This window comes from Conger conger, chromosome 3 (genome assembly GCF_963514075.1).
Source record: "Conger conger chromosome 3, fConCon1.1, whole genome shotgun sequence".
NCBI classification, from domain to species: Eukaryota; Metazoa; Chordata; class Actinopteri; order Anguilliformes; family Congridae; genus Conger; species Conger conger.
Genome location: NC_083762.1, coordinates 3,754,677 through 3,766,984, shown reverse-complemented (window position 1 = coordinate 3,766,984; position 12,308 = coordinate 3,754,677). Strand labels below are relative to the sequence as shown.

The following is a 12,308-nucleotide window of genomic DNA, read 5'->3' as shown; positions in this document are numbered from 1 at the left end:
CCACTCCGGGAGCGAGCGGCAGCGTTTTCGGCGGAGGGTTTGTCTAAAATAACCGTGTTCAAACCCCCGAATGCCTCCTCAAGAATCTGCCTGTGGGCCCAGGACTGAGCCTGGGTACTGCACACTGCCGTTTGAGTCTGCTAGAGGGCGCTGTTCGGGGGACAGCTTAAGCCAATCGTCCCTAACTGGGGTATCGTCTTCCCCGACCTGATCAGGAGCGCAGATCAGTGCGTTAGAACTGCGTTGTGACATGGCATCACTGTCATGGCAACAAGGCGTAGTCATGTCACACTCCCTCTTCCTGGGCGGTGACATCACAGGCATCACCGTGACAACGGGCAGAGATGGAACTCAAGGTCCCTGCCCAGTTGCTATACCTTATTAATGGCAGTGTGTGTGTGTGTGTGTGTGTGTGTGTGTGTGAAAGTGTGTGTACTCGGTGCAAGGGTGGGGGATTTACATTTAAAATAGCCCCCCCACACACATGCACACGCATTCATAAACACACTCACACTCTCACACATACATACACACTTTCTCACTCGCACACACTCTCTCTCACACAGACACACACACACACACACAAACACTGCCATTGAGAATGGTAAATGGGCCATGACTTCAATCCGGGAATTGAATTTCGGTTTACTGTAAATGAACTGCCACAAATAAAATGGCCCAAAGCCTTCTCTGTACAGCAACTGAAATTCAACTCCTGAATTAAAACAGAGCTGCAACAAAACCCGCTTCTAATCCCGTGCGGCCGGCTCCGTTGCCCAGTTATCCGTCTGTGTGGAGGCTGGTGAAATAAACCCCAACATCCCCCCAGCCCAGATCCCTCCATGGGTGTCTTTAATGGGGATCCGCCAGATGAAACCATAGCTCCCCAATAACGCTAATGAGAATAGGATGGCGGGAGTAGGGGTCAGTATAAAAGGGTGGGAGTGGAGTGGCGTTTAGTACCAGAGAGCGTTATTCCTAAAGATGTCTCCGGGATCTGGGAATGTGTGTAATAAACCAGACGAGAGACATCTCTCTACCAGAGAGCGTTATTCCTGAAGATGTCTCCGGGATCTGGGAATGTGTGTAATAAACCAGACGAGAGATGTCTCTCTACCAGAGAGCGTTATTCCTGAAGACGTCTCCCGGATCTGGGAATGTGTGTAATAAACCAGACGAGAGACATCACTCTACCACAGCAAGCTCGGAGGATGGTCATCAGTCTTTCATTTTGTTTTGATAGAGACGTCTCAAACAGGGACACGGTCGCTCCTCTTACAGCCTGGTAGATGTGTGGATCGGGTGCGGGTCGGGTGTGCGGTCCCCTTTGACCCAGTCTGGCCGCGGTTTCAATGGGGTTGCAGTGTAGGACGGTGGTCAGGGCACTGGGCTGAGGACCAGGAGGTTGTGGGTTTGAGTGTGTATGTGTGTGTGAGAGTGTGTGTGTGTGTGTGTGTGTGGATGTGTGTGTGTGTGTGTGTGTGAGAGTGTGTGTATGTGGGTGTGTGGATGTGTGTGTGTGTGAAAGAGTGTGTGTGTGTGTGTGTGTGTGTGTAGGTATCTGGTCCTGTAAAGGGACTTGTAGCATCTCCAAGCCCACAAATGAAAGTATTGATTTGAGTCATGGAAAAATCTAAAGCACGGTGCATATTTATCTCTCTCTCTCTCTCTCTCTCTCTCTCTCCCACAGGCCCTCCAGGCAAACGGGGCAGGATGGGAAGGCGAGGTGATCCTGGTAAGTTGTTTTTTTTGCCTCTCTCTACCTCTCCCCCTTTCTCGCTCCCTCTCTCTTCCTCTCCCCCTTTCTCTCGCTCCCTCCCTCTACCTCTTCCTCTCAGTTCAGTTTTTAGTCAGTTCGGCTGAAATGCTTTATTGCCATTTTCAAATGCTTTATTGCCACATTGTACACATCGAAATGATAAATATGATCTACAGTTAACAGGGCTCAGTATTTCTCCCTGGCTGTGGAAGATAGCTACCTGCAGAGCTGCCAGACTTGCACGGCATCTGCTCTCATCCAGGAGCTCAGAGGTCTGTTTCGGGTTTAGGGTGTGGTATTTTTTTAAATTTTTCTCTAGTTTCTTTATATGCTTGCTGCGCATACAGGATGACGCGTTTAATCTGGAGGTGCAGCTTTGTTTGAGTCTGCTGCAGTGAGACTGCGCTCTCTGCCGTGGTTGCCAGGTCTGCCGGAGTCAGGTTGTGTTGTTCTGCTGGTGTGGGCGCAGACCGTTCCTTGCATTCCTGTTTTAGGCCCCAGATAGCACGACCATTTACTTCAACTTTTTTGTTTAGTTTTTTTTTTGGTTTGAGTAGTGTGTAATGTGTGAGGTCGTTTTTGTTTGTGTGGTGTGGTAATTTGGGGTTGACTCTGATTGGTTGAGTTGGAGTGGTGCTCTCCTGAGGCTGTGTGGTGTTTGTGAGGGTAAGAACCAGCTGGAGGAAGGGATCAGGCCATCCCCCTTCTGTCTTTCTCCCTCTCTCTTTCACTCCCTCTTTCTCTCTCTCTCTCCATCTCTATCTCCCTCTCTCTCCATCTCTCTCACTCCCTGTCTCTCTCCCTCTCTTCATCTCTATCTCTCTATCTCTCTCTCCTTCTCTGTCACTCTCTCTAAATTAAATGTGATTAATAATAATTACAGTGTTGTCTGTGAGAATTCCGACAGTGACAGTTTTTGTAGTCTTGGCTCGGTACTGAAGCAATTTAAATTTTTAAATAAAACAACTTATATGAAGCTAAATTCCCGAGGGTATGTAAATCCATATCGGTTGATCCCCGCACAAATTACTGTCCAAATACTTGTGACTTGCATTGCATTTGATACTTTTTTGATATATGGATTAAATAGGTTTTGTGCTTACTGTAGGTTATGTTTTTTTTTTCTTTGCAAATGGTAAGAGGTCTGCAGAAATGTTCATGACAGAAAAGTATTAAAACATGAAATAATGCAGAAATAAAAAGTCCCGTCCCCCCCGGAGAGGGAAGGAAGGGGAGCCAGTGACCCGTGTCCATGTTTAAATACCCCCCAGTATTAGCTTTACCCCCCCCCCCCCCATGTTAGGAGTGGGGCAGAGCAGCTGTGTGTGGCTGTACTAATGAGATTTCACCCAGCCAACATTAACCATACTGCCCCACTGTAGAGCGGCCATTAGGATACACAATATTGTTGTATATTATTTAAAACAATAATAACATACAACACAACACCCCCCCACCCCCTCATTTACAACAATAACAACATACAACACCCCCCACCTCATTTACAACAATAATAACATACAACACCCCCTCATTTACAACAATAATAACATACAACACCCCCTCATTTACAACAATAATAACATACAACACCCCCCACCTCATTTACAACAATAATAACATACAACACCCCCCCCCCACCCCCTCATTTACAACAATAACAACATACAACACCCCCTCATTTACAACAATAATAACATACAACACCCCCTCATTTACAACAATAATAACATGTAACACCCCCTCATTTACAACAATAATAACATACAACACCCCCTCATTTACAACAATAATAACATGTAACACCCCCCCACCCCCTCATTTACAATAATAACATGTAACACCCCCCACCTCATTTACAACAATAATAATATACAACACCCTCCTCCCTCTTTACAACAATCCCCACCGCCCAGTCTTCCTGCTTTAACCCCTGCAGTGCCACGGTTCCTGTAAATAAGGAACATGGGGGGGGGGGATTTCCCCCAGGTATATTGGCTGATTTTTTACCTTTTTGCAGAACATCTTTTTTTAACATCTTTTTTTTTTTTAGGGGTTGTAGTCAGTGTGTAGTCGCTCTCACTTCAGGCAAAATCCCGTTCTTCACCATTGATGGGACACCCCTGACCACTTATCCCCCCCCCCCCCAGTTCTCCCATGGTTCACTCCTCCCCCTGTTGCACCCAGAGGCGATGACCCCAACAAAGCCGAAGTGCCTTTCTGAACGCTAAAAACCATTAAAGGCAGACTGCGATAATAAGTGCGTTGCAACACCGGGTTACACAACCGCGCCGTTCGGTGGGCTGGGTTCCCGCCGAGGAGAAGCGGTTTGCCGAGGCTTCTGGGGAATGCCTTTGATCCCGTCGAAACGCAGAGCAGACAGTCACTCGCTGTGACCCTGATGTTCCCCGGTTCCCCTTTGTTTGGAGAAACCTAAAACAGGCCTTGCTGCAATAATCACCCCCCCCCCCACCGGTTCTGAGTTCATACGCATTCGCTCTCAAAGAGGCTATTTAGCAAATATGGAACGATTCGATTCATCACGGTATTAAAGACAAACAACCAACATCAGGGCCCTGAGCTATCTCATATAGCTGTAATTTAGGGCTAATGTTAGCTGGTATAACTCTAACTCCTGGGTTCCAGCCCCGCCCGGGCATTTCTGTGTGGAGTTTGCATGTTCTCCCCGTGTCAGTCCAAAGACATGCAGGTTAGGGCAACTGGAGAGTCTAAATTGCCCGAGGTGTGCTCCAGCCGTTGCCCTTGACGCACTGGCATCAGAACTGGAGTTGGTTCCCGGGCGTGGCTCTATGGCTTCCCACTGTATAATGCTAATAGTCCACTGCTAATAGTGCTAAAAGTCCACTGCAAGTAATTAGGATGGATAAACTGCAGAATACAAAATACATTTTGAAAATTATAATAATGTTAGCTCTCAGACTGGCATCCAGGCTAGTCCCATTGGTGAATATTATTAATGCCGTTTATTCAGCACCTTCATTTAATTTCAGGAATTTTTTTTTTTTTTTTCATTGAAGGGGAAAGTAAATCAATTAAAGTTTGTTTTGAATCTGACTCATCCTGTCGATGCAGGGCGGCCAGGTTTTACTGCAACGCTCACCACATATCAGCCAACTTATTAAGCCGGCTGGTTTCAACACCCAAGTCATTTCTAATGGCCGCAAAGAGTCTGAGTTTTAAATCACATCTGAGAGATGGCCCCTCGCACAGCACAGTGTCCCCATCACTGCTGGTAGTCTTGGTCCAGAGGGATGATCGCCCTCCGACTGGTCCACCGATGCCACTTCCAGCGAACATCTCCCATCATGCTTTGCTCCACAGAGCTGCAGGGAAGACCGTCCCGTTTCTGGTTAAGTCACGGCGCGGGTTTTTATTTTTAATCCGGACGGTTCCGACGTGGTTCCACTTTATTCCGGAGGTCTTTGTTGTCCTTCCCGTGGCGATCGGCCGGAAAACTCAGCTGGTTCGTGTGAAGACCTTCCCGGTGCGTCATCCTTCCCACACGATGTGGCTGGAATTAAACCAACGAGGAGGGAGAGTGCCGAAGTCCAGCAGCCGTTACTCACTCTCTCAGGTCTGTTTCTCCAGTTCACCTTAAACGCAGCGAGCAAAACCTGGAGTCTAGACATCGAGAGGGGTGGAAATCTAGGTTGAGAGACAAAAAATGGATTTGGCTCTACTCAGTATAGCCCAGGCTTTACCTGGCTACCTCCTAGTTGTCACCTGAATGCCTTGATGGTGTTTCACTGACTTTTCAACACCAAAAGTGTGTTCAGCGGACGCATCAGCCAACTCCTGTGTAAACAGTATTTTCAGAAACAGGGAAATTCATAAACAATCCTATGCATGTCAATATGAACAGACACAGTACATGTAAAAGAAAGTATCTAAATATATTTAATAATTTCTTGCATTCATATAGCACTTTTCTCACAGGCAACGTGCTTTACAGTGATGCGGGGGAAACTTGCCTCAACCACAACGGCAACATTGCAACGGCAGCCATTTTGTGAAACTTGTGAAATTTTGTGAAATTTGTTGAAACTCGCTTCAGCCACCATCATCCACCTGGCAGCCATTTAGCAGCAGGACATTCACCACACACCAGCTGAGGTGGAGAGGAAGCAAAGAATTATCAGCCGATTAAACTGAAGGATGATTAGGTGGCAGGTTGAGGGAGCCAGGGTTGGGAATTTCGCCAGGACACCAGGGAACCCTTTTGCGATGAGTGTTGTGGGATATTTAACGACCGCAGTGAGTCGGCCGGAGTTTTTTTTTTACCCAGGCTAGTCCGGAATGCCCACTCGGACACGCACACACGGCTCATTGCCGCACGATGGAGTGTAAATCTGGGAGCTGGAACGCCGGAATGGCGGAATGCCGGAACGCCGGTCCAGCCAACCACAGCTCCTCGTTCCCCCCGCTGTCCGCCAGCTGAGCTGCACCGCCGTGACGCCACCGGACTGCATAGCCGCCGGCACTGGCCCAGGCAGACCGCCGCAGTGAGAAAGACCACAGGGGGCCACTGTGGCAGCCTGTCGCCCAGTGGCTAAGGTTCATGACAGGGACCTGGAAAGTTGGTGGCTCAACCCCCGGTGTAGCCCTGAAAAGATCTGTGCAGCTGTTGGGCATTTGAGCAAGGCCCTTAACCCCACGTTGCACCAGAGGGGATTGTCCCCTGCTTAGTCTACTCAACTGTCAGGCACTTTGGATAAAAGTGTCAGCTAAATGACTGTAATGTAATGGACATAATTTTTATAGGCTAAGTCACAGGCTGGTGTTGTAGCCGGATTCACTGTCTGGGAGCCCTGCATTTAGGCTCCACTTCTCTTCCCCTCCCTCCATCCCTCCCTCCCTCCCTCCCTCTCCCCCTCTTCCCATCTCATTCTGTGGCTAAGTGGTGGCTGCCAGGCATATTTCGGCGTGGTGCTTCGCCCGTTCCGCTCGACAGTGTGGAGTAATCCACGGCTCTGACCCCCCCCGGGGAAAAACCGCCAAACGTGCTTCATGTTGCTGTGTGTTTTCCATTGCATTACAGTTATTTAGTTGACGCTTTTAAAAGCAACCAAAGAGACTTACTGTTGATGAGACTAAGCGGGACCTGGTGCGATGTCGGGGTTAAGGGCCTTGCTCAAGGGCCCAGCAGCTGCATGGATCTTATCAGGGCTACACCGGGGGTTGAACCCCCAAACTTTCCGGGTCCTAGTCGTGTACGTTATCCACGAGGCTACAGCCTCTAAATGCTTTCGGAAAAAAAAGAAATGGAGGGCAGACAGGCTTTTCCTCTTTTTGCATCCCTGTTTTCTGCTTTCAGACGGGGGGAAAGGGCAGAGAGCAAACAGATAAAGGGGAGAGAGGTCTTAGAGTGCCATGATGGGGATCGACCTTTAGTGTTGGGATTTGGGATTTGAGGTTTGGGAGTTGGCTGGACTGCCGACCATGCCTGGTGTGCTCTCTTTCCTAGCTTCAAGAGGGCTTGCGAGCCCTCTGTGGAACCGTATGATAATTGTGTATATTTATTCAACAATTCCTCAGAGAAAGCAAGAGAGTGGGAAAGGTCTGGTATGGAACCCAGGGGTGTGACCGGAACCTAAAAAAAATACCACGGTCATGAGACTCGGCGAATCGATGTTCTCGCTAAAATGAAATAAAATACACGCTTGGGGAGCGGTCGTGGAGAATAAGGACCTGACCCGGGAGACCCCAGTGGTAGTCACCGCCTGATCAAACCCCAGGCTCATCATTACATTACATTATTGGCATTTGGCAGACGCTCTTATCCAGAGCGATGTACAGTTGATTAGACTAAGCAGGAGACAATCCTCCCCTGGAGCAATGCAGGGTTAAGGGCTTTGCTCAAGGGCCCAATGGCTGTGCGGATCTTATTGTGGCTAGACCGGGATTAGAACCACCGACCTTGCGTGTCCCAGTCATTCACCTGAACCACTACGCTACAGGCCGCCCCTCATCAGTGCTGACCGGGGCTGCCAGGCCCGATGGGTGCCTGATCGGAGGCTGTGTTCGAAACCGCACGCATAGCATACTTACTACTTTGTGCTACATTTCAATGAAAATCAGCCTGAAACGTAGTACGAGCAGTATGCTAGAATACGGTTTCCGAACGCAGCCGTTGCACATTAGCATCGCACCAGAGAGTGGGTTCAGGTGGCCAGGAGGCCCCGCGTCTCACTGCTCACTAGCGACACCTGCTGGTCAGGCGGGGCCGGCCTGCTTGCTGGAACTGCACGCGCGGTGTCTTCCTCTGACTCGTGTCTGAAGGCCGCGGCGTGAAGGGGAGGCAGCGGTCTGACGTCACGTGATCCGGGAGGAGCGCCGCGGCCGTCTGCTCTTCGTCCCGAGCGGATCGCCGAGGCCGAAGCCCGTCGGGCCGTCCCAGATTCCGGAGAGGTAGGGGGGAAAGGGAGGCCAGGCCAGGATCTGCGCAGCGGTCCCAGAGCCAGGGTTGGGGTCCCGGGGCGCAGCAGACAGATTCCAGCTCCGATCTCTCAGGGGTTCAGTGGAGTTTCACCGCTCACTTTTCCCCTTTTCCGACTGCACCTCCGGAAAACTGGGAAAGGTTTTATATTGGCTGTACCTCTGGAAAACTGGGAAAGGTTTTCTATTGACTGTACATCTGGAAAATAGGACAGGTTTCCACACCGACTCTACATCATCTGGAAAACCGGGAAAGGTTTCCCATGAACTGCACCTCTAGAAAACTCGGACAGTCTTCCCATTAACTGTTCCTCTGGAAAACTGGGAAAGGTGTCCCATTTCCCCATTCCTCATCTGGGACAGCCGACAGTCCTGACGGGCACATAATCCTAACAGCGGACAGGAACAGAGAAGCACCTCCCAAAAGCTCCGTGTGCTGCATTTACACCACAAAAACAAAAGTTCTCCACGATATAATCACGCCGCTGTGCGTTAGAGCTCATGCACCTCCGCCGGAAGCATCGCGTCGTTCTCTTTAAGTGCGAAAACAATGCGGGATAACTGTGAGCTAAAACGCGTATCTGATCCCCTGCTGTGAGAAATGAACTGGACCCTCGGGAGCCGAGCCGTGCGACACTACGTTTAACCTCGCTGTGCCCTCAATCCACCGCTCCCGAGTTCTGCTGCAGTTCATCTCGTGTACATAAACAACAATCTCCCCACAGCTGGTAAACAAGTGTCGCGGACTTATTGCCAGTTCTTTTCTCTATTTTCTTAATTTCCTGGTGTCATACGCGGACAACGATAGAAGTTTATTGGTTTCTGCTTCCAATGAGGGCTGGCGGGTCTGATTTATAGGTCCTGCCGTCGGACAGTAGATCGTTATTGTTTCTATCAGAGCCGTTTCCCGGAGTTTCTCCTGGAGGGACGCCACGTCGTTACGCGGCGCGGCTCCGGTGCAGTCTTCCAGAATGTCAGGCTGGGTTGTCTAATCGCGCCTGAATCTGTACCCTCTGATTACAGAAAACGATAGAAAAAATAACCCTCTATTGTGTGTTGTCAGCGCTCAGACCGCGCTGGTGAAACGCAGAGACGAATGGTGCCTTAATTGCCGGGCCCGTTCTAAGGGATTACGTCAATCACAAGCGTTTCTGCTGGTTTCTGGTGTTTCTCAGCGCGCGAGCATGTTTACGAGCTTGGAGAGACGCGTAATGAGGAGAGATCCGCTTCACTCTTTAACGCCGCGCATTTCTCTTCATTATGCGAATGCGGCACAAAAGACAAAATGTCCTGGCAGTTGGTTGAGCTGTGGTGATCAGAGAGGGATGGTCTGCAGAATGTTCTCGGTGGCGAAATATATACTGAAATGGGCTTTTCGCATCCTACTTGATTGGCGGGCGTGGAAACCTCAAAAGCATGTTTTATTCGATGGTTTTATTTTTCCTTTCTGCCATAGGAACGTTCCCTTAGAGACTTGGAACTCAGCCAGCGTGGGTCACCGTCCGTTTAAACAAAAACTTACAAAACAAAGCGGATTTGTCCTATTTGTTCAAGTATTCACGGTGATTGTAGCGTCTGTATTGTTTAATGTTGTACAGTATGTTTATCAATAATTCACCGCTCAAAAATATACACTTTCCGTTCTGTGAAATCTAGATTAGACTAGGCTATATATCCATAACCAAACATTTAATGCGTCTACTCTGAAAAACATGTCCGGGAAGGGTTTTCTTACAGAAATGTGAAGCAAATATTTTTTTGTTCCAAATAGAATATGTTCAGTGAATGTGATGCTTGTTAAAATGTCATGGTTGCTTCAGTTCCATGCCAGTAATTGATTGTGGGTTTTGGTTTTTGTTTTTGTCTCCTAGGATCTCCAGTAAGTACCTCCAGAATCACAGTAGTTTACAGTGTGTGAGCTGAAGTCCCGACCATCCCAGTGCAAACCGGTTTGATCTGGTTGACTGTGGGGGGGGGGGGGGGGGGGGGGGGGTACTGCCTCAACAGGTAAGCAACTGGGACCCCGGTGGCTAACTGCGAACTGCTGGTAGCTGGGGCTGGTTGTCGTCGGGCCCCACTTGCTGTGGCTTCATATTGCTTGGTGTATTGATGTTCCAAACCAGTTTTACAATGCCAACATTTAAACACTTGTGCGCAAAACTAGTAGACTGTGAAATATTACACTACAATAGTACATATTTTATGTTTGACTGGCTTTCTGCGGAATCGTTTAAATTCAGACGTTATAAAGCTGGGGAGACGTTGCCTCTGGCAACTCCCTCAGAAGTCCCTGCACACACCACGCGTATACACACACACTCACACACGCACACACACACCACACGTATACACACACATACACACTCACACACAACACGCGTATACAGACACACACTCACACACACGCTCACACACTCGCACACGCCCACACACACGCTCACACACACCACGTATATACACACACACACTCACACACACCATGCGTATACACACACACACCATGCATATACCCACACAGCATGCGCATACACACACACCACGTGTATACACACACACGCACACACACATACATTCCATGTGCACACACACATGCACGCACACACATACACACACACATGCATGCAAACACCACATGCAAACACAGGTGCACACACACATGCATCAAATGCACACACGACAGGCACACACACACATGTACACTCTCACACACATACATGGACACACACACCACCCAGACACACAGACACTCTCACATGCAGACACCACACACACACACACACACACACACCCATGAGCACAATATCCTCCCCTCTCTCTTTAGTAGTCCAAAGAGACACTGGGGAGAGGCTTTGAAATGGTAATAATTGTTATTTATATCTCTCTGTGGAGAGATAATTCCAATTACAGAGAGCCGTGACAGGTCCCTGCACTGCGTCCGGCCAGGAGGCCGGCCCTAACACGGCTTATCCTCATCGGACCGAATTCAGAGGCTGTATAAAATCCAGGCGTCATTTATCCGAACGGCACTGAGTTAAAGCTCTCCTGTGTCTAATCTCGACACGTTAACACAAGGCTCCCTGAGTGCTCGCTAAGTAACCATCAAAAAACGTGGCAGCCATTTTGGAGAAAAATGATGATGTCCTTTCTTGGTCTCTCTTACTGCCATTTCCTGCGAGCTTTGAGTCACCCTGTGCGCTAATTGTTTAGTCTTCTTCCGTTAGGAAAAACATTAAGTCAGGCTGTGGTTTTTTTCTGCCCCAGTCAGGCTCCTGGAATGGTTTTTGGCGAGGGACAGTCTCGTAGCTTGTAATTATTTCTGTTTAAAGAATAAGCTAAGTACTTTTTTATTAGTTCCACCCGTGGACTTGTGCCAAATCTGTTGATATCATTTCTGCGTCCGCTTTAAAGAGGAGAATGTAGGCGTAAAAGTGAAGGACGTTCCACAACAAAAAATCCTTTAGAGGTCAACTAGGGATGCTCTGGAAAAATAACTTTTAGTGTGTTATCATACATTTGCCGTCGAAAGTATATATTCAACTGGGGCTTGAATATTTTTCTAGAAGTAGGTAAGTATCTAAAAACAAATCCTGGTGTACTGTTGATTTAGACATTCCAACTGTGCAAATAGTGAATGTTCCATAAAAAGCTGTTTAACTATTAAACACCGAATGTGGTCCGAGGGTCTTACCTGCTCATAAGGACACCCTAGATTCCTGGACTGGTTTTACCCAAGATGCCAGTCTCAAGAGGCTTGTGACAGATTGGCAGCAGTGCATGTGGGTTCATTTGTGTGTAACAGCGTCAGGCCGCCAATGCAGCAGGGACCTTTAAATTCCTACCGTTTATAAGACTTTTCTCCAAGAACTTTATATGTTCGTGGAGAGCGTCAGTTGCCATGGATTGCATTCTGGGATTGCACTGGCAAGGCATGTACATATGCCCACGCCTTGCACCGCCAATCCAGCCAATCAAAATCACAATTTACATCCATCCATTTTGCATTATCTTGTGGATGGATGACTCAGATGGAAAGTCCAGGGGTCAGAAAGCTGATTTGTCTCATTATCTCCTGGCTAATTTGTGCTAATTTGTG

The 12,308-nt window shown here is 48.5% G+C and overlaps 1 long non-coding RNA gene across 1 annotated transcript in view; it reads left to right on the top strand.

The window, feature by feature from the left end:
- LOC133123404 (uncharacterized) overlaps positions 1–1,736 on the top strand; it is a 130,485-nt gene extending 128,749 nt beyond the window's left edge. Inside the window, exon 3 of the long non-coding RNA XR_009708239.1 lies at positions 1,691–1,736. This is a non-coding gene — a long non-coding RNA (uncharacterized LOC133123404). The remainder of the gene's footprint in view (positions 1–1,690) is intronic.
- Positions 1,737–12,308: the final 10,572 nt, after the last annotated feature.